Source organism: Suricata suricatta, chromosome 9 (genome assembly GCF_006229205.1).
Source record: "Suricata suricatta isolate VVHF042 chromosome 9, meerkat_22Aug2017_6uvM2_HiC, whole genome shotgun sequence".
Lineage (NCBI taxonomy): Eukaryota > Metazoa > Chordata > Mammalia > Carnivora > Herpestidae > Suricata > Suricata suricatta.
In genome coordinates this window covers 28,602,710-28,624,159 of record NC_043708.1, presented here as the reverse complement: position 1 = coordinate 28,624,159, position 21,450 = coordinate 28,602,710, and the positions used below count along the sequence as shown (strand labels likewise).

Here is a 21,450-nt window from a genome sequence, read left to right as displayed (position 1 = left end):
CCCCCCCCCCCCCCCCCGCAAGTATCAAGAAGTAGGAAGCAGGCAGAGAAAACTACTCAGCTGCAAATACTTGTTATCTTTCATGAAAATGGAAGGACCATAGGGATGCCCAAATCAAAAGTCCAGGGGGGTGCCTGGGTGGCTCAGTCAGTTAAGCGTCCAGCTTCAGCTCAGGTCATGATCTCACGGTTCATGGGTTTGAGCCCCACATTGGGCTTTGTGCTGACAGCTCAGAGCCTGGAGCCTGCTGCAGATTCTGTCTCCCTCTCTCTCTGGCCCTGCCCTGCTTGTGCTGTCTCTCTCTGTCTCTCAAAAATAAATAAAAAAACATTAAAAAAAAAAGTCCAGAGGGTGGAGTTAAGAGCCATGGAGAATGATTCCCAGACCTCAGTGAGGAACTCACAACATGTGGTCAACAGGATTTCAGAATTGCTAGCCCTACATGCTTCCCATTTCCCCTTTCGTGGGCAAGTGTTTATAGTGACTGTCCTCTATCCCCCACCACTGTGTCTTGAACATGTGGGAACAGATAACCAGTTGCTTTGCTGGCACATATCTTAGACGTGGGCTGAATGTCAGAGACTACATTCAAGGATTCACACCCATGACTAGACCTGATTTAGAGGACTCCTGGACTGGGAGCTGACACCAGTATTTGATGAGACTTTAAAAAAATTTTTTTTTATGTTCTTTATTTATTTTTGAGAGACAGAGAGAAACAGTGGGAACAGGGGAGGGTCAGAGAGAGAGGGAGATAGAACCTGAAGCAGGCTCCAGGCTCTGAGCTAGCTGTCAGCACAGAGCCCAATGTGGGGCTCGAACCCACGAACGTGAGATCATGACCTGAGCCGAAGCCGGACACTCAACTGACTGAGCCACCCAGGTGCCCCTCAATGAGACTTTTAGCAACTGTTAGAGGGGTTAGTGTATACCACATGTATGACAGATGGGAATCATGGGGAGCCCGAGGGTGACTGTGGTAGCCAGCTTCTAAGATAGCCCCCATTAACCCCTGACTCCTGGCATTCAGAGTTGTTAATTCCCTCCACTTCCCACATTGTAGTAGGGTTCATCTTTGTGACCAATGGCAGAAGCAGTGGTATGTCACTTTGAGATAAATTTATTAAAGATGGTATCTTCTGTTGTGGGGATGCTCTCTTTCTCTTATTGTCTTTGATCACTCACTCTGGGGCACATCATGTTGAGGACATTCAGGCAGCCATGTGGAGAGATCCAATGGTGAAGAACTTCCAGCCTATTGCCACATGAGTGAACTTTCCTATAAATGTACCCTCCAGCTCCAACCAGGCTTCGGATTGTGGACCCCCAGTCGACCGCCTGACTGCAACTTCATGAGACACAGTGTAGAAAGGAATTAACATAGCAGACCCTAGACTGCTATCCTTAGAAAGGTCTGCTTCCGAGACTGGCTCTTGGCTGCCATCTGGGAACTTGGATTCAGGGAAGGTTCCCACCATTCTCAAATGATGAATGGTTGACCTTGCCTAAACTGTGCAAACAATATTATTTATGGTGAACACCTGCTTTTATTTGGAAGTCTGGAATTTGGTGTGTGCTAGGCAGAGGGTGCCTGTAAGAGCAGCCACCAGGAAAACCATTAGACATTGAGTCCCTGATGACAACATTTCTCAAGTTGTTGTCACGATGTGATGCTAAAGGAATTAAGCTTGTCTCGGGTGAGTCCATGGGGAGAGGGCTCTGGAAGCTTGTGCCTGGTTTCCTATGGACTTCATTGGGTACACATTTTTCCTGTACTGATTTTTACTTTATATTCTTTTCCTGCAGTCAAAGCCATGAGTAATACTCCATGTAGGTGAATCCTCCTAGTGATCGACCTGGAGGTGTTCCTGGAGATTCCCGATGCCAAGACCCAGAGCAAGAACCACCTATTCAGACACTGAGATAACAGTCGTTTATTATATTAAGGCACTGAGCTTTGGAGCAACAGATAACCATACAAGAAGCCAGTTGTTTCTCCTCAGCATTTAGCTTAGTGTCTAGAACATACGTATTAATATTTGTTGAGTGAATTGATATTTCTGCCTTTGAAGAATTTTATAATCCCTCTGGTGCCTTTGCAGTAGAGATCTAAATCCTTACCTGCTATTATGAAGCTGGCTTGCCTTCCCTTTCTTCAGTCCGGAGGAACCAGTTCCAGTGGCAGCAGCCTGCCTTACAGTGACCAGATCCCACCATCTTCCTTTTTGGATGAGGCTCGTGCGTATAAGAATCAGTGTATGACCATGCTTCTCTGTGACTTACTTCTTAGTCTCCTGGATTTTTTTTTCTCTTTCTCTCCTGTGCCTTGGCAATGACAACTATTCTTACCATTGAAATGAAACCTTCTTCCTGCTGAAAAATTAATTACCAAGTGTTTCAGGGCCTTATAAGATATTTATATTTCTCTCTTGAGTCCTGCCTCTTACTCTGTCATATGATTGCCTTGACAAATGAATGTCTTTGTTTTACATTGTCCCCTACTCTGTACGCTATCTTGAAATAGACTTATATACAAAGATAGCGACCACTGAGGATAGCTTTTTTAATGTTTATTTAGTTATTTTGAGAGGGAGAGAGAGAGAGAAAGAGAGCATGATCAAGTGAGGGTCAGAGAGAGAGAGAGAGAGAGAGAGAGGGAGACAGAATCCCAAGCAGGCTTCACACTGTTAGCACAGAGCCTGACATGGGACTTGATCTCATGACCACAGGATCATGACCTCATACAAAACCAAGAGTCAGATGTTAACCCACTGAGCCACTCAGGTGCCCTCCAGGCTAAGATAACTTTCATGAAGAAGAAAAACCCAAAATATATACTAGAAGTAGACTTACTGGAGTTATTTACAGTTGTTGAAGGAAGTATTTTAATCAAAGGGAATGTGTCTGTGCTTGTCTACAGATGCGTACACACTCACACACACACTCACACACACGCATCCTTTGTTGATTTCTGTGACATACCTTTTCGTACTTAACAGAATATTTTCCTTCCCTTTAAGTCTATTCCAGTCTTAGCAGATGATCTTGATTCTTATATTCCTGATAATTTCAAGGTGATCTAATAGATCTCTGATTTGATCTCTTTTTTCTTAATTAAAAAATATTTGCAGGTCCCTGGGTGGCTCAATCAGTTGAGTGTCCAACTTTGGCTTAGGTCATGATCTCATGGTTCGTGGGTTCGAGCCCTGCCTCAGGCTCTGTGCTGACAACAGGAGCCTGCTTCAGATTCTGTGTCTCCCTCTCTCTCTCTCTCTGCTCCTCCCCCATTCATACTTTGCTTGTCTCTCTAAAAAATAACTAAAAATTTAAAAAGAAAATATTTCACCCTCTTTTTAAATATATTTTTTTATTTTGAGAGAGAGTGTGTAAGCTGAGGAGTTGCAGAGAGAGAGGGAGAGAGAGAGAATCTCAATCAGGCTTTGCACTATCAGCACAGAGCCCAATGTGGTGCTCAGTTTCATGGAACTGGCAGATCATGACCTTAGCTAAAATCGAGTCAAATGCTTAACTGAGCCACCCAGGCACCTCAGTGTGTTCCCTCTTATCAAAAACTCATCTGTCCTTCTGTCCAAAGAGTCCTCTCTATAACCTTTCCTCCTCCTTCTTGAACATTATTTTTATCTATTATTCTACTTTTCATTCTTGCATTTTCTTTCTTCCTCTTACCAATTTCAATAAGGATAGTCAGGTTTCTCTGACTCCAAATAGAACAACCACCCTTTTCTTTGTCTGCTTTCTCTTGGAGTTATAATTCTATGCACTTCCTGTATTTTGTTGCCAAGCTTCTCAAGATTAGTCATTTCTGCTGGCTGCCTCACTTCCTCATCATTCACTTACTGCTTAACACTTAAAACCTATGGTACCCTTTCCATCTGAAATTCCCTCCGAGGTATTTTAATGAGCATGTCTGGTAGCCCTCCACCCCCCAAACCTGACTGAAACGTTTATTACTGTCGTCGTTACTTTCTTAACAACTACCTTTTCTCCTTTATTTGCCATATGACATGTTTTGGACTTGGTTCCCCTCCTATCTTTTATAGTTAGATTTCTGATTATTGACTAATGGAGCAATCAATTACGACTTATCCAAGCTGGGAGAAATTGGTTTCTGGAACGAATGGTCCATTTACAAAAGGTCTGTTCCCTTCCCAGAATTTTTAAATCCCCGGACTTCAGTTGCTTACATAGAGTATGAGGCCATTTCATCTGAATGCGCCATCTAGATACTGTTTTTTGGCAGTCTTGTTTATTTCATTTGGATAAGACAGCAAAATTCTACGTTTCAAGCCTCATATTTCCACCAGAAGGTGAACATATCAACCTACCTGTATCTTGATCCCATCAAATTCTAACTGAAACTAGAATTTTAATTTTTCTTCCCCCCAAATAGCTCCTTATGACCTATTTTTCATCTGATTCTAGGAGAGGGATCAGCTTTTGTCCTTCTCTTTGACGCTGTGTCCAAACAATCCTCAAGTCTTATCAGAGCTACTTATATATTATTTCCTCTGTTTGATATCTTTCTATTTCTACCTTTACTGTGTCCTTGCTCCTGCTTTTGTCCTACGTTCAATCCCATACACTGGGGCCCAGTGGATCTTTCAAAAGTGAAATCCTCACCCCATCACGGTGCCATCTGGAACTCATCTGTTTCTGGCAAGTAAAGGGTAAATGTCTCGCTCCACCTCCTCCTCTATGCACACGGTACCCTCATAGCTGCCCTTTCCTGTCCCTGTTTTGCTCATGATGCTCTCATGAATTAGGTAATGTGAGTAGGATCCAGCTTTGCAGACAATTCTGGAGATCAAACGAAAATCCAGGAATCTGGAGGAAATTGCTGTACGTGTACACACGCATCATTTTTGCCGGTTGAAGTCCTCCTCGTCCTTAAGCGTCATCTCAGGTTGGCGGTGTTTTGCATGAATGCTTTCATGCTTTCCCAGTGATGATACCCACTTTCTTCCGCACCACGTTGTGCTTTGTTTCCAGTACTCCGATGACACACAGTGTTTATGCTCTGTGAGTTTATAGAATGATAATCTATTAGGATATGAAAATTGGATATCAGAATTGCTATTTCCTTTGTTTTTAATTTTTTTGCTACTGATAGTTTCATGGTGGTAAAATACATGTAACATAAAATTTACCATCGTAACCATCTTCAAGTGTACAGTTCTGTGACGTCATTCACATTGCTGATAACCATCACTGCCATCTGTCTCTGGAGCTTTTTATCTTCTCTGACTGAAATTCTTATAACACTATCTTTTAAGATTCCAATTTCTACAAAAATTTTATTTTATTTTTTTATTATTTTTTTGTATTGTGGGGTCATATTTTTTTAACAATGATTTTAAATGTTCATAAAATTAGAGAGTGTATTTTTAAAATAATGAAAAAATTTTTAATGTTTTATTTATTTTTGAGAGCGAGCATGAGCAGGGGAGGGACAGAGAAAGAGGGAAACAGCAGGGTCCTGTGTGGGCTCCACATCAGTAGGAGAGAGCCCGAAATGGGGCTCGAACTCATTAACCAGGAGACCATCACCAGAGCTGAAGTTGGGCACTCAACTGACTGAGCCACCTTCGTGCTCTCAAACTAATGAGATTTGACATTGGAAGCACGTCAAAATCTTAAGAGACTGGGGAACACAGTCCAAAGATTTATTAGGGGTCAATAACAATTTCATATCACTGGCATTTTATAAATATTCATTGATATTAATTTTGTTTATATGGTGTGAATGCAGATGCTTCTTTGATATTAATTTTGGATGTAAGTTATTGATGGACACCTGTCATTTAATTATTAGATGGGCATCTGCTTCATAGAGAAAAAATTTTAAATAGACAAGCAAAAGTTAATTAAAATCACCTATAATATGATAACTTGTATAATGATTAAAATTTTATTATCTATTCTTTTCAGCTAGTTTTCTATGCATACTGATACGGTTTTCTTTTAAAAAGGAAAGATCATGTTATTTTTGTAAATTTTGTACCTTGCTCTTTGAATAATGTCATGAATGTTTCTTTTTTAAAAATTAAAAAAAATGTTTATTTATTTTTGAGAGGGAGAAACAGTGCAAGTGGGGGAGGGGCAGAGAGAGAGAGGGAGACACAGAATCTGAAACAGGCTCTATGCTCTGAGCTGTCAGCACAGAGCCTGATGCCGGGCTTGAACTCAGGAACCATGAGATCATGACTGGAGCTGAAGTTGGAAGCTTCACCCACTCAGCCACCCAGGTGCCCCATGAATGTTTCTTTGATACTAAACATCTTTTACCATACATTTCAATGGCTTTATTTTATGAAGTAGAGAGATGATTTACTTAGATACCCTAATTCCTGTGCTATTGGATTTTTAGGCTCTTCCATTTTTTCAAAACCCCTCTCTTTGTGGTTTAAACAGTTCCGTAAAACAGATGCCATTAACTATGTCTTACATACCTGTGATATTTCTTTAGGAGAAATCCCTGAAATTTGCATGTTTCTTTAGAAGCCTTACCGCAATCTTTTCTGTCTGTTTCTGAGGCCATTTTGTATGGTGGTGAAGAGTTTGGGCGAGAATTTTAATTGTACCTCAGCCACTTACTAGCTGTGTGACTTGGGGCACACGTTGTCTTTGTGTGCCTCATTTTCCCTCATCTGTATGTTGAGGATAAAAATATTGCCATGTTGCTGGGTTGCAGAGGGGATTAAATGAGTTAATAAGTGGAAAATACTGTATAGGGCTTGGCATAGAGTAAGAGAACAGTACATTTTGGCCCTTTTTGCTAGTATATGGCCCCCTTTCAGGTCATCCAACTTGACCATCAAGTAGTAAAATAAAGCATGGTTATAGTCTTCAGTAATATGAATTACATATTAATGATTTCATTTTATCGGTTCTTCTAGGTAGGAGCCACAAATACAGTAATCCAAATGTGTCATACTTTGTAGGGACAGGGTGCATAATCTTGTAGATTTGAAAGCTTCATAGGAGCCCTTTTGTAAGTAGATACCTACAGTGACAAGTGAGAGGGGAATTAACGTCTTGTTAGAAGAAAGTTGTCATTTTGTGGAGGAACAATGTGGTTCATTTCCAGACACTTGATGAGGGCAGAGATGTGGCTGTGTTACTTCCTCATTTTTACATCAGTCCAGCATTTGGCCATAGTAAGCGCTCAATAAATATTTGTGCAATAAATACACATTCATGAATAAACATGTCGATGCTTCATTGAATGTACTGCAATGTATATTGTAAACATAATGAAGGCTTTGTGAAATGAACGAACAGTTGACAGTGGAATTCTTTTTCTGCGGAGTGGGCTGGAGCCTTTCAGGTTTTTCTTCTGATTATGATAGGACTTGAGAGTAACTGGCTTCAGAAACGATGCAGGCGGCTGTTGCTTCTGGTGAATGCCTCACTCTATGCTGGTCAGGTTCTCCGATTTCCTCTGCTGGTTCCCTCGTGTGTGCTCTGTCCTTATGGCACCTGCTGGATCTGGTCTCACTGTGAAAATAGCGTTTCCTTTCTGCCAGCCCATGGGGTTCAATGTTTGATTAATGTGTTTCCCGTTTTCTGAGCAAAATACGTGGGCAAATCCCTGTTGGATGAAGTGAGGATCTGCAATAATTTACAACCACTGTGTGAGCCTTGTGTTGAATCACATCTCTTTGTAAGGACGTGGCGTCATTTGTAACGCTGGCACCAGCCGCCTCTCCTGGAACATTCTCCGTGCAGTGTGTTGACTCCCACATCGGATACCGTTGACAGTCATCAGAGGAATGACTTAGTTGCTGCTGAATTAAAAAAAAATCAGACTTACAGTGTAAATGAATTTTACTCTCTTCAAAGTAGTGACCTTGGGATAGATGTAATCCTTTGATGCTTCCATTGATGTTGCTATTGCTCCAAAAATTTCTGGAATGCTTTTTAAGTTGCCTTCAGAGCTATGAATATGAAATATTCACATTCTTGTGAATATTTTTGAGTTTGACAAATATTCATTCTTTGTGGGAAGCTTTGATTTTGGGAAATGGGAGAGAGCCGCTGGCCTCGAGTCCAGCAGCTGAAGTGAATGATGAGGGCAGTCAGAGGATTGGTTCTAAGGCAAAGGAGGGAGTTAGACGTCTTATAATTATGTCATGACACTTAATGTTTGTTCCAAACATGATTTCTCTTTCTTTCTCTCTCTTTTTTCTTTTAAAGATTATGTATTTATTTTGAGAGAGACAGATACAGCGCGAGTGGAGAGGGTCAGAGAGAGGGAAAGAGAGAATCCCAAGCAGACTCTGTGCTGTCCGCACAGAGCCTGATGTGGGGCCCGAACCCACAAAACCGTGACATCATGACCTGAGCCGAAACCAAGAGTCAGACGCTCAACTGCCAGAGCCACTCAGGCTCTCCCATAATTTCTTTTTCTAAAACACTGCTTCAGTTTATAAATACTTCAAGCCTAGAGAGCACACCACGGGACCCTATACGACAGGCACACTCCCAGCACTGACGTTAAACAGATGCGAACATTTTGCTGTCTTTGTTGGCATATGTTCTTTCATCTTTCTCTCTCCCCTGTTCGCTCTCTGGAAGAATATATTTTAGGTACTCCTGCAAGCTACCCTTCCCCATGCCCATTGCCTACCCTCTTCCTTCCCTCTAAGTCTCGCCTCCTCACCTCCACCAGAGTTGCTGTGTGTCTTTCCTAGGTATGCTTCCCTTTTGAAGGGAGCGCTTTAAAATGTACACAAATTGTATTTTACTGTATGCGTCCCTCTGACATGCTTTTGGAGATGTATCCTTGGTCATTTGTTGTCATTGCTTTATACGAATAAATTGGTCTGTTCGTCCACTGCCCTAAGAGAAGCTTAAGGTGAGTCCACCTTTTTGCTGTTGCAGACAGTGAGGCAGCGGACATCTGTGTGCATCGCTGCTTCGGAACGTGTGCTTGGGATTGTCTAGAGCAAGTATCTGGAGGAGGGATTGCTAGGTTCCAGGAGATGAACATCATCGATTCGGTGGATGTTTCCAAGCCGCTCTCCAAAGCAGTTGTAATTATGTTCCCATTTGTAGTTACTGTGTTATTGTAGTTACACATCTTCTTGATTTATCAGATTTCAAATTTTTGCCTGCTGGATTGTCGTGGGATTGTATCACCTCATTTTAGTTTGCATTTCTCGGCTTACTAGTGTGATAGGCCACCCTGTCCTCTCTCTAGTGACCACACAAGTTTCCTCTTTTGTGAATTGCCCATTCAGACCCTTTGCCAATTTTTCTACTGCCGTTGGCCTTTTTATTAGTGATTTATAAGAATCATTTGTATTCTAGACATTAATTCTTGGTCAGTGTGATGGGCTAGAAATATCTTTGCCTAGTCTGTGCCTTAACACTTGTTAATGATGTCACTTATTCAAAGGCAGTGCTAAATTTGAATACAGTATATTAATTTCTTTATTACAGGATATGCTATTTTTGTGTCTTGTTTATGAAACCCTCCTTTACCCTAAAGTCACAAAAATTGTTTTTAAACCTTCTTTTAAAAGTTTTGAGATGTAATGTTTTAAAGGACTTCGAGTTAGTTTTGTGTGTTAGTGTGATGCTGGAATCTTCCCGTGCGGGCGGCCAGTTGTCTCCTTTCCATATACCGCATCTCTTCACTTCTGTCCATACCGCATTCCCTTGTGTGTGTGGACGGGTTCCGTGGCTTTGTATTCTTCGCTAGCGTGTGTTTGTCCAGTGTGCCCAGCCTCTCTTTTACTTACTTCAGGCTTATAGGTCTGGGTTCTGTTTCACCTTTTGTGCTGCTTTGACTAGACCAGGTTCTTTCCACTTTCAAATATATTTTTGGACGGTAGAACCTCATTTTGCTTTTGTTGGAATTGCTCAGATGTTTTACAGATACATGGTGAGAATTTCCCCTCTTATGATACTGAATCTTCTCATCCAAAACATAAAATAGTTGTTTATGAAGTTCTTTTTTTTAAATGCCTTTTGGTTGAATTTTATAATTTTTTTTGCCATACTTCTTATATATCTTGTTAAATGTATTCCAAATTTCCCACAGTCTATATTGCTGTTGTCAACGGCATTTTTATTATCTCTTCCTGTTATTGCTGATGTGTAGGAACATCATTTGTTTTTGTATACCTTGCTGAATTCTCATTGATTTTCATGTTTTACTGTAGATACTCTTGCATTTCCTATGCAGACAGATATATAATCTTTTGATAATGACAGATCCCTCCCCCCCCCCAGTTGCATGACTAAACTATGTCTCTACTTGGAACATTTCTGACACCAAATGTGTGGGCTTTTCCCGCATTACACCCTTCAACTTTCTGCAGACACAAACTGGGTGTCTAACAATTTAGTTCAATTCTGGCAGGAACCAACTGGAGTTAGCACACACCCCACAGGTTAAAGAGTTCAGTCCCACAAGACTATCACAGATACCAGTCACACATCTGGATTTCCCAGACTATAAATCGGGGGCACCTATGACCTCTTCCTGAGGTTTGATAATTTGCTAGAGTGGCATACAGAGCTCAGGAAAGTGCTTTATTGAACTTTTGCTGGCCTATTGTAAAGGATACAACTCAGAAGCAGCCAGATGGAAGAGATGCACACACAGGGCAGGGATGGGGTAAACAGAGCTTCTGTGCCCTGTCCAGGGGCACCACTCTCCTGGCCTCTCTGTGTATTCACCGCCTTACAAGGTCTCCAGACTCTATCATTTTGGGTTTTTCTGGAAGTTCTGTTACAAACCCATGATTGATGAAATCATTGGCAATTGGTGTTTGAGCTCCATCTCCCGCCACAATTCATTCTCAGGAGTCATTTCATTAGCATAAATTCAGGTATGGTTGAAAGGGGCTGATTATGAATAACAAAAGACACTCCTCTTACAAATTCCTGGGGTTTTAGGAGCTCCGTGCTAGGAACCAGAGGCGAAGACCAAATCTAAATTTTTCTTTATTACATGGCAATATTACAGTGACTTTCACTTCTTTTTCTTGTATTATGGTACTGGCCTTGATTTCCACTAGACTGCCTTTATAAATAAAGTTTTATTGGAACAGTCACACTCGTATTGTCTGTGACTCATTTTCCATAACAGTGGCAGAATTGACTAGTTTGGACAGCAGAGTTCTGGTTTACAAAGCCTTAAGTACTTGCTACCAGGCTTTTTACATAAAATTTTCCCGAAATGATAGAACCTTCTCATTTCTGACTTTAAAAGGAGAGCTTGTAACGCTGTGCCATTAAGAATGATGTGCCTGTAGGTTGGTTGATGTGTACCCCTTACTGGGTTAAGAAAACGTCCTTCTATTCTTAGACTCATAAGAACTCTTTTCTTGTTTGGTTTGTTATTTTTAAAAAAAGTCATGAATGAATGTTAAATTTCATCAAATGTGTTTGTAGCATATGAGATTTGTTTTTCCCTCCTATTAAATATACATATTCTGTTCTCTTTTAGATTATTCTGTTTCCAGTTCTTGGAGCTTAGAATCCTCTTGCTTCATGTGCTTTTTTAACTCGTGAGCTCCGTGAGCCTGATTTTTCTGTGTAAGTGGTCTGAGGTATGGGTCATGGGAGTTTTGCTCTTGTTTTTCCATGCCTCTCATCGGCCCAGGACCAAATTTTATGGAACTTCTCAGGTTGGGCATCTTTGGAGCATTGCAGACAGCCTAAAATCATATCCCAGAAGCAGAGATCTGGATTGGTTTTTTTTAAATTTTTTTTAAAACATTTATTTATTTTTGAGAGAGAGAGACAGAGTGTGAGCGGGGGAGGGTCCGAGAGAGAGGCAGACACAGAATCAGAAGCAGGCTCCAGGCTCTGAGCTGTCAGCACAGAGCCTGACATGGGGCTTGAACCCACGAACTGTGAGATCATGACCTGAGCTGAAGTCGGAGGCTTAACCAACTGAGCCACCCAGGTGCACCTAGAGATCTCAGGTTTAAAGTTTGCAGGGAGCTTTTTGTTCTCCTTTCATACCGTTAAATAGAGATTTACAGGCAATCTGAGTTGGTGGGAGAATGCTCTTCAGCCCATTTTCCCGATGGTTGCAATGCTTTGAGGGGCCTCCTTTAGGGCAGCAGGCCTATGTTGGGCAGGCCCTTTGGGCTTTGTTTCCGGTCCCTATGTGCTCATTGGAATCTAAACCCTTACTTTTCCTGGATTAGTACTTGTTCTACTTCCTCCTCTTCCCCCATGACGGCCCTTGACCCTAGAGGCAGCTGCCCAGTTGATTCCTTAGCTAACTTCTGATTTTCAGTTGCTGCTTCATTTCTGACGCCTGCTAATATCCCCTTCTTTATTGCAGGTGCAACTATGCATTTAAAAAGGAACAGATATTTCTAGGTGCTTGTAGTGAGAACGTGACTGTCACCTTCGCTTACCATCTTGCGGGTGTGAGAGGCTGCCCTCTAAATGCAATCTCATCATTCAAAAACAGAAAAAAAAAAATGCAAAGTGAAGTCCAATAAAACAAAAAGCAAAACTCAAAAATTGGATCCCTAAAGGAACTAACCATGATCCAGGCAGCTAGCAGAGTCCTTTACTATCAGCTTATATAAATCTTACAAAGACCTCATAACTCTTTTTAAGTAGGAAAGTTAAGTAACTGGCCCAGCAGTTTGTCAGAGGCAGAACCAAGTGAGGAACTCAGCTTTATCAGACATTCTTCCCCTTTCTTTCTTTTTTTTTTAAGTTTTATTTGTTTATTTTGAGAGAGAGAGAGAGTACAGGTTGGGGAGGCACAGAGAGAGAGAGAGAGAGAGAGGTTGAGAGAGAGAGAGAGAGAGAGAGAGAGAGAGAGAGATGGGCTCTGTTAGTGCAGAGCCTGATGTGGGGCTCCAGCCTATGAACTATGAGATCGTGACCTGAGCAGAAACCTAGAGTTGGATACTTAAATGACGGAGCCACTCAGGCACCCCAGAAGATCTTTCTTCTTCAATGGCCTGAACAGTGGTAGCACTGGGTATTAAATATGCCCCTTCTTGAAGTGACTACCATGAAGGTGGATACTATTTTCTAGCTAATATTCCTGATATATTGACACAATCATCTTATCTGCTAATTCTAGAATAGAAGCATGATTGCATTTGTGAGAATTTGCAAATTTAGGTAGATTTAAATGATTTTTGAAGCACTTTTTTTAAAGGAGTTTTCAACAGTCGAGGAAGGATACTCTCCTTTCTCAGCATAGTAGAGCCTCAGGGAGTAAGGACCTGGCATTCCCCATGTTGGTAAGATTTTGGAGAAATATTTCTTACTCCCAGGTCTACTGAGACATGTTTTAAGGATATATTATCATACCTGTGATTTCTGAAAGGCCACAGAGAGGTGGGTTTCTTTGTATCTCCTCTTGGTTTATTTATTCATATTCTGAAGTCAAAGCCTCTATAAAAATGGAGTCAGTGGTCATTATATTTTGTGACTAAGGGGTTGCACGTGGCTGACATTATAATCTCACCTAATGGCTTAAGGATGGACTCCAGGGCTTCACCACCACTCACCCTTGTTCACCATGTAATTTAGCAGCATTTTAGTCTGAATCGAAAGACAGCCTTGGGAATTTGGGCTCAGTGCTTGTAAAAGCGTTGTGGAATATCGTGTGTTACCTGATGCTATTTGAGGGGAGAGGCTTGAGCAGTTGTGGCTTCTCTGAGCCCTGATCTATTATCTAGGAGAGGCTGAGAGTGGTGGAACTTCCATTCCTCCAGCAGCATAGACCTGTTTTCACTGTGAACTTGTGTTATTGACTTTGCCAAAAATTTTCTCAATGCATAATAGGCATATTTGTTAGAGGAGCTGATCTTGCAATCCTGTATATCTGGAGCAGTCAATTATGAATCTGCTAATTAGCTTGATGTTTGGTCTCCCAGCAAAGTGAGCTTTTGTGAACTCTGCCAGAATCTGGATTTCCAAGTGATTTGACAAGAGAAAAGGGCAAGATTGGGCCAAAGAGGCCATTTCAGGTCAATTTCTTACAGTCAGAAATTTGCTCAGCCTAAGCGCCTTGCTTTGCTGTTGCCAGAAAATACTCATTTCCCCTTTCGTAGCTGCTAACCTGTCCCAGGATGAGCTAGTTTTGCCTCCTTTTTCTGTTTCCAGAAGTAGCACGCAGGAAAACCTATGGCTACATGGTCTAAGATGTGGCCTCCTGGGGCAGATCTTACCTTACTTCCTCGCCCTAAAATAGGCCTACACAGTCTAATCTGTAACCCCAGTGGCTCTATTAATTCTTCCTCTTCCTGGTGAGTAAGTGTGATTTCTCCAAGATATAGTACTTCCCGTCTGCTTTTCTTGTTTTACAGGTTTTTTTTTTTTTTTGGAGATAGTCACGAATAAATGCTAATCTTATTGAAGGTGTTTTATATGCCGGCACTTTAGAAAACACGTTAATAACAACAACTAATATATATTGACCGTCCACTGTGTGCCAGGCACTGTTTTAGCTACAAGGGATGTGGAGCAAAACAAAACGAACCCTGTCCGTCTTGGAGCATATGTTTTATTGAACAGGTAGCCAGATAGTAAATCCCATCAAGAAACAAACATATGCTGTGTCAGGTAGTTCATGGGCTCTGAAGAAGCGAGGTGGAGCGTGACCGTGTGTGTCGGGCTGGTTGGGGAAAGCTTGTGTGCTGGGGGCATATTTGGGGAAGAGCAGAGTCTCCAGAGGAATGCAGGAGCAAGTCCAGCTTGCTCCAGAGCTCCGCTCCCGCGTCCTGCCCAGACAGAGCCTGTCCTATGTGCAACCCCACCATCCCCTCCCAGTCTCTGCTGGTGGCACCGTATTGTCTCAGAGCCCAGCCTCTAGGTCTCAACCTGACCCTTCCCTCCTCTTTCTTTATCTAGTCCCCAGACTTCTTCCCCTTTCTTTGAACTACGTGTGGCCACAAACTCTTCCTTTCCTCTGCGTTTGTGGGGAGGACACCATTGCTTTGTTGAGCACGTTGCCGTTCCATTTCGGAATTACAGTAACAGCGTCCTAAGTGATCTCTCTTGGCTGGTAGGCTCTGTCTTCTCCTGGCCCGTTACCACCAACATGCTGGAGCACATAAGCCACCGTTTGGATGCTGACTCAGTGCCAGACACGGGACCCTCCCAAGGACTATGATGCTGGCATTATTCTCATCCTGCAGATGACGAAGCAGACCTTCTTACGGTCGCTCACTGATCCAGCAGGTGGTAAAACCAGGATTTGAACTCCTATCTGACCAAATCCACAGGCCTCTCCCAGTCTTGAGCCTGGGCTGCCTCTGCCCTGCTGTTACATGTGATCAAGACCCCACTTTAATCCCTTAACTCCTTTGGTCAGAATTCTTTCATGCTTCCTGGGGGGAAATGTCCAAATGTTTTGGAATAGTATTCAAAGCTGTTCATTACTGGGCCATGCTCCTCCTGCCTCCCAGGGTTACATCTGAGTTCCTTCCAGTGGCAGCCTTGGTGGGCATGTACAAATGTGTCACGTAGGTAAATGCAGATTTACCCATGCTCACAACGTGAGCACTTTTTCATTTCTTCTGTGTCAACTCACTCTCTCTTCACGGCCCCTGCTCAGACTTACCTCCTCTCACCTCTCACTTGTATCCATCTTTACCTCCAGCCCCCACTCAGTTAGAAGGGATGTCCTGCCTGTTAGGCCAAGCCTGACCTCTGAGGATTGCCGGCCATCCCCCGAGGACCTGTGGCTCTCCCAGTCCTGATCACTAATCTGCCATCTCACTTGATTTCCTTAGGACTTTTTCACATGTGATCCTAAAATACCGAGAAAACTTATGCATCTAAAATGAGTATAACTTTTCTAAGTAAGGGCCTTGGGACATATATACTTATTTCACTAAAGCTTCTCAGAGCTCGAAATACATTTGGAGGAGCTCCCTTTCTAAATTGCCTTCCAGCTACCCAAGAAAGTCAATTTCCTTCTTTAATAGCTACGACTCATTTTTGGACTCATGATGACATGAACCCAGTTCAGTCACCTATCTGAGTCATCAGTAGGGACTCCATTTACAATTTGACTATTTCCCTAAATCAAATTTATCCTCAAGGGATTAAAATGAGACATTCACTAGAACAATCCACAGGAAATTCTGAAAGAAGAGTTCCGAAAATGTCTGCTTAAAATGTCAGGGGATGCAGCTGGGAGAAAAGCAGGACTGGAATATTCCTTGTATTTCTTTATCCATTGTCTTTCACTTGTCCAGTTCCTTAGCAGAAGGAGCGGGGAGAGAGGGAAGGGCAGAAATGAAAAGGGAAGCATTCTGGGGACAGGTGGAGTCATGGGAAGCAGTTAAACCCTACAAAAAAAGGGGAAAGAACAGCATTCCCTCCCAACTCCAAGCCTTCCTCAGGGGAAGGTTGGGCAGGACATTTCATTTTGAACAAAGAATGAGGCCCGTCTGGTGTAAGGGAGGGATGAGGTGGAGAGGCCTTGGTAGGCTCATGCAAAGGAGTGCCATTTCTTTGCAAATAAGTCTCCTGCGGTGAAGGAGGCTGGAGGGTCAGGGCTTGGTCCAAGTTAGAGCAGGGTCGTGCAATTCCATTACCCAACAGTTGGCTTGACCGTGAGCTCACTGAGAACCGCAGCTGAATCCTATGCTGCTTTGTGTATCCAGCACTCAGCACTTGCCTGGCACAGAATAAGGACTCAGTAAATATTTGCTGAACGAAGAAATAAAAAATAATGAACGGGTTGCTGGAAGAGATTGAGGGGCTACTTCTGCCCTGTCATTTCTGGTAGTAGCCACCAGGTGGTGTCTTCATGAGAACAGGAGCAAATGACATTGTGGCTAACTTGAGAGAAGCCTTAGGTCTTTCCCAGAACCCTCACTAGAATGGGTGCCCTCCACACTTAATTTTTCTTTATTTTATTTTATTGTTTGTTTGTTTATTTAGAGGGAGAAAGTGAGCATGAGAGGGGGAGGAGGAGGGGCAGAGAGAGGGGAAGAGAGAGAAATCCCAAGCAGGCTCCACACTGTCAATGCAGAGCCTGACGTGGGGTTCAAACTCAGGAGCTGTGACATTGTGCCCTGAGCCAAAGTCAAGAGTCCAGTGCGTAATTGGCTGAGCCATCCAGGCACCTCCTCACCACACTTTCTTATTCCTGATGTGCATACAGAAGTCAAATATGTGGCTAGCAGTGACTTTCTTTACTTGGGTCAATTTCACAGGGGACCCATAAGAATCCTTCAGAAGGTTTTAATTTATGTCTCAACTTTGGTATGGGAGTCCAGTTCTACCCCAGGCCTGAATCAAGTGGGTTCCCATTGTTCCTGATTATCCCGTTCTCCAAGAGAACATGTATTCCCACTGATCTTGTATTTTCTCTGAAATTCTTTCCCAAAGTCATTGGTGGCCTTGTACCCAGCTCGGGCAGCCTGTGGGTTGAAGTGTTGGGTTCCGCTGCGTATTTTAAGCTGCTCCCTGATGAACACCTGCTCTGTGCCTATGGCTTCTATGTTGAAATTCTCAGAACAGTTTCACAAGGTGGGCATAAGTCAGCTCACCAGGCTTAGGCAGCTTCCCCAGAGTGACACAGCTAGTAAACGGGAGAGAGATGATTCAAACCCAGGGCCTTCTCCCCACAGGTCTGACTGTGGTCTTTGTTACATTTCACACAGGGCACAGTTTAAGGTATCTGTATTAATGAGATCCAGAGACAATAATGCTAGAACAAAATGCAGATAATGTGAAACAGTGTGTTGTGGAGAGAGTATAGTTCACTATCAGTGGAGCAGATCTACTCGGCTCTGTCAGTTTTCAGACAGTTCCAAAGGAATAAATAGTTAGCCTGAGGCTCCTTTGTGCCCATAAACCTAATTAGAGGTACTAGAGATTCTGATTGGCAAGAGCTGGGGACAGTGCTGCTGAGTAAAGCGCTGTGTGCATGTGTGTGTGTGTGTGTGTGTGTGTGTGTGTGTGTGTGAGAGAGAGAGAGAGAGAGAGCACGAGTGAGCGCAAGTACAGAGGGAAGAAGGAGAAAGAGAGAATGATAAATCTTGTGAAGACCTATGAAACTATCACTTTTTGCTGGGAGTGGACTTGGGCAAAGCAACAGAGTAGACGGACTTTTTACCTTGAACCTCAAGGCCTGTAGAGTCCTCTGCCTCAATAGTTCCAGTTCAATGTCTGAGTGTCCCTTTATTTTTTCTTAATGTTTATTTTTGAGAGAGAGAGAGAGAGAGAGAGAGAGAGAGACTGAGACTGATTGAGTGTGAGCAGGGGAGGAGCAGAGAGAGACAGGGAGACACAGAATCTGAAACAGGCTCCAGGCTCTGAGCTGTCAGCACAGAGTCTTACGTGGGCTCAAACCCACAAACTCTGAGATCATAACCTGAGCTGACGTTGGACACTTAACCATCTGAGCCACCCAGGCGCCCCTGAGTATCACTTTAAAACGTACCCTTTGTCTAGCCGTGTCAGGTTTCTGCTGTATGATAAGCTGCTGTGAGTTGGACAGGGTTAGTCAAATAAATAGATCAACACAGTGCACTTGCTAAATAATGTTTTTTTTGGGGAGAAAATGACTTAACTCAGTTAATGTATCTGCAGGTTTGGGAGATGTTAATGTTGGGACTATCAGGAGCGGTTGGCTTGCGGGAGGAGGGACGAGGGGAGGAGAAAATCTGGGTGGTAACGGTGGGGTGGGGGGAGCTGTTGTTGGGGGGGTTGGAGGAGAGGGGATGAGGGGATGTGGGGTCAGGAGGGCCTCTTGGAGTATCTTATTTCAGATGTTGTTCTGTGCCTTTCCATAGGACCAAGCCATAGTGTCCTGGCTTTTATGATCTGAAATGTCTTCTTTGAGCCTTTCAGAAACCTTCCAAGCAGTAATATATATGATTCATATTTTTGAACCCTTAACATGCTAGAAACTGGGCGTTACTTACATAATCCTCAGAGACCCTGGGAAGTAGATACTGGTGTTCTTTTCCTCCACCCTTCTTTCAAATAATGAAATGGAGATTCAGGAAGGTCCTAAGCCAGTTAATGGCAGAGTCAAAGTTCAAAGCCAGGACTGTATGATTATAAAGCCATGCTCCTCACTGCTGTAGTCTGCTCTGAGAATAAAGAGCAAACCTTAAAAGTGTTTATTATTAGTGATCCTGCCCCCAAAACCCCATTCATTTATTCATTCAACAGTGAACGTGCCAGATGTTGTAGTCGGTCCCGGGATAGCGGATGAATGCAGTAGACAAACCTGACTGCATGGAGTTTACCTTTAGAGAATAATAAAATCACACTTTCCACAAACTTAGGAAAAGTCCGACTGTTCTGTAGCCATGGTGACAGGTAGGCTTCAGAACCAATTTTAAGTCTGTGCATTGGGGCAACACCAGCGTGTCTTGGTTGAAGCTGGTTTTAAAACAAACCGGTATCAGTTTCTCACTTCTGAACGTCAGCTCGTTAGGGGTGGATACTTTCTAGAACGCCTGCCTCTGAGTGCCAGCCAATCAGTACGAGCCTTACCTGAGCACCTACCTGACATGAGCCCACATCTGCCTCTGGCTGTCGGCCACTCATAGAACTCCACACTTTCCAAAAGCCTTCTGTGAGATTAGCCATCTGTTTGCTCGGAGGGACCTTTTGGCCAGAAGTGCTTATCTGCATGATAGTGAACCATCAATTCAGTCTTGTAGTTTGATTTCAGATACTGAGTGATGTCCTCATTGTCCTTTGACAAAACAAACAAGGACACCGTGTCAAAGAGTGTCTGGCTACCGAGAACACAGCACAGGTAAGAGGTTGGAATGTGACAGGTAGGCAACTGTTTTAGATGGGAGGCTCAGAACAGCCTGGGTAAAATATTTGTAGAGGGACTGGAATGACCAGAGAAGTATCCAGACATGTGCAGATCTACACTAGAGCTTCTAGAAAGAGGGAGGAGGCATTGAGGTAGGAGAGGAGAGGGGAAGGAATAAAAGATGGGGCCAGAGAGGAAATGGGTGGAGGCTGATTCTTCAGAGCTGTGGGGCTTTGGATTTTGCTCCAGGTGTATTTGGAAGGCAGGAGACTACCCAGGAATGGACCACGTTCTCTGCTTTAAAAATGATGTGCACATGCTTCTGTATCCATGTACACAGGCATATGCACAAACACATTTTGAAAGTCAGGTTCAAAGATCCTTTAGGTCTACAACAGTGTTTATTGTGCCATTGAATATGTGAGTCACTGTGCCCTCCACAGCCTGCTCCTGAACCTGCCACCCTCTCCAATTGGGAGTCCCATAAACAAGGTGCTTTGACCACCATAGATGTCACCCAGGGACAGGCAATCAACAACGTTAGAAACTGCAGCTCTGAGAAGCTGTCCACTTCATTATAAAGCTGCTGTATTGTCTCAGGTCATGGTTCTGAAAGACTATGAAGCCTGCCCAAGACGTGGGCTTGGTCTCCTTCTAAGTATATTAGCCAGTGGTTTTCCTTCGTCATTACACATAAAGCTCAGTGTCTGTATTTTGCCATCATGATGTATTCTGATCACTGTTCTTACAGAAGGTGATAGATGCCAATCAAAGACTGAAATGTGCTCCATTTTTATTCTTTTTGCACAGTTGCTTCTTCAGCAAGATCACCTGATCATCTTCTTTTGGGAGTATTTTTATTAGTTAATTCATGAAACAGGATTGAAAGTGATTAAGGATATGAATGCCATACATGCTTATTGCTTTAGTTGGGGGACCGACGCTGCACTGGGCAACTGCATGTTTGTGCTGCTGGCTCTTGCTGACACTGACATTGGATTTACGCTGCAATGACACAGCCAGCCACGCAGCTTTGTGTGGGGAGGCAGGCTGCTCTCTGATGGCCGGCTGTTTTGCTCTTCTGAAAGCATTGACTCAGATGTGGCTGGAAATTATTCTCCTTGTCATCAGTCACGACTTCTAAACCCATCCTTTCAGACACACCTCTAAACTACCTTGGACACTTGGAGATATGTTTTGCTTATTCATATTTGAATTGCAGCTTTGTTTGTGGACACTCCCTCCCTAGATTGGCAGTTGTTTGCTGAGCTCCTGAGTCCCCATTACTTCGAGTAGCAGGAAATAAAAAGACAAGCAGGGAACTAGTAGATGCTCAGAGCCCTTTACCATCCTCCCTTCTTAGCTAATACATCTTATAGTTATTTCTGAAAGGAGAATTTATTTAAACATATTAAATGCTGTGGATAGTGACTTTAATGTTCATCATAATAATGTCACTGCCATTGCTTTCCTTCAAAGTGCAATGAATAAATCTCTAAAGAAATGTCCTCATAATATAGTTTTGAAGGACATCCATCCTTCTGTTACACATTGTTAATGTTGTGTTGTTGTTTGTTGTTGTTACTGTTTTGATTAGCACAGAGAGACCCCCATCCTGAGGTTGTATCTGTGCTCCAGTGTAATGTGCCTGAAATGGATATGGAAGTCTTTGGGGATTGAGTGGGGGCAGC

At 43.0% G+C, this 21,450-nt stretch overlaps 1 protein-coding gene across 11 annotated transcripts in view; it reads left to right on the top strand.

Annotated features, from left to right (window-relative positions):
• Positions 1-21,450, top strand: part of RGS6 (regulator of G protein signaling 6) — a 546,475-nt gene that overhangs the window by 65,281 nt on the left and 459,744 nt on the right. Inside the window, exon 2 of one of the 11 annotated variants that reach the window (XM_029951174.1) lies at positions 11,483-11,571. The exons of the other annotated variants lie outside the window; for them this stretch is intronic. The gene's annotated coding sequence lies outside the window, so the exon portion shown is untranslated. The remainder of the gene's footprint in view (positions 1-11,482; positions 11,572-21,450) is intronic. 11 annotated transcript variants of the gene reach the window in all.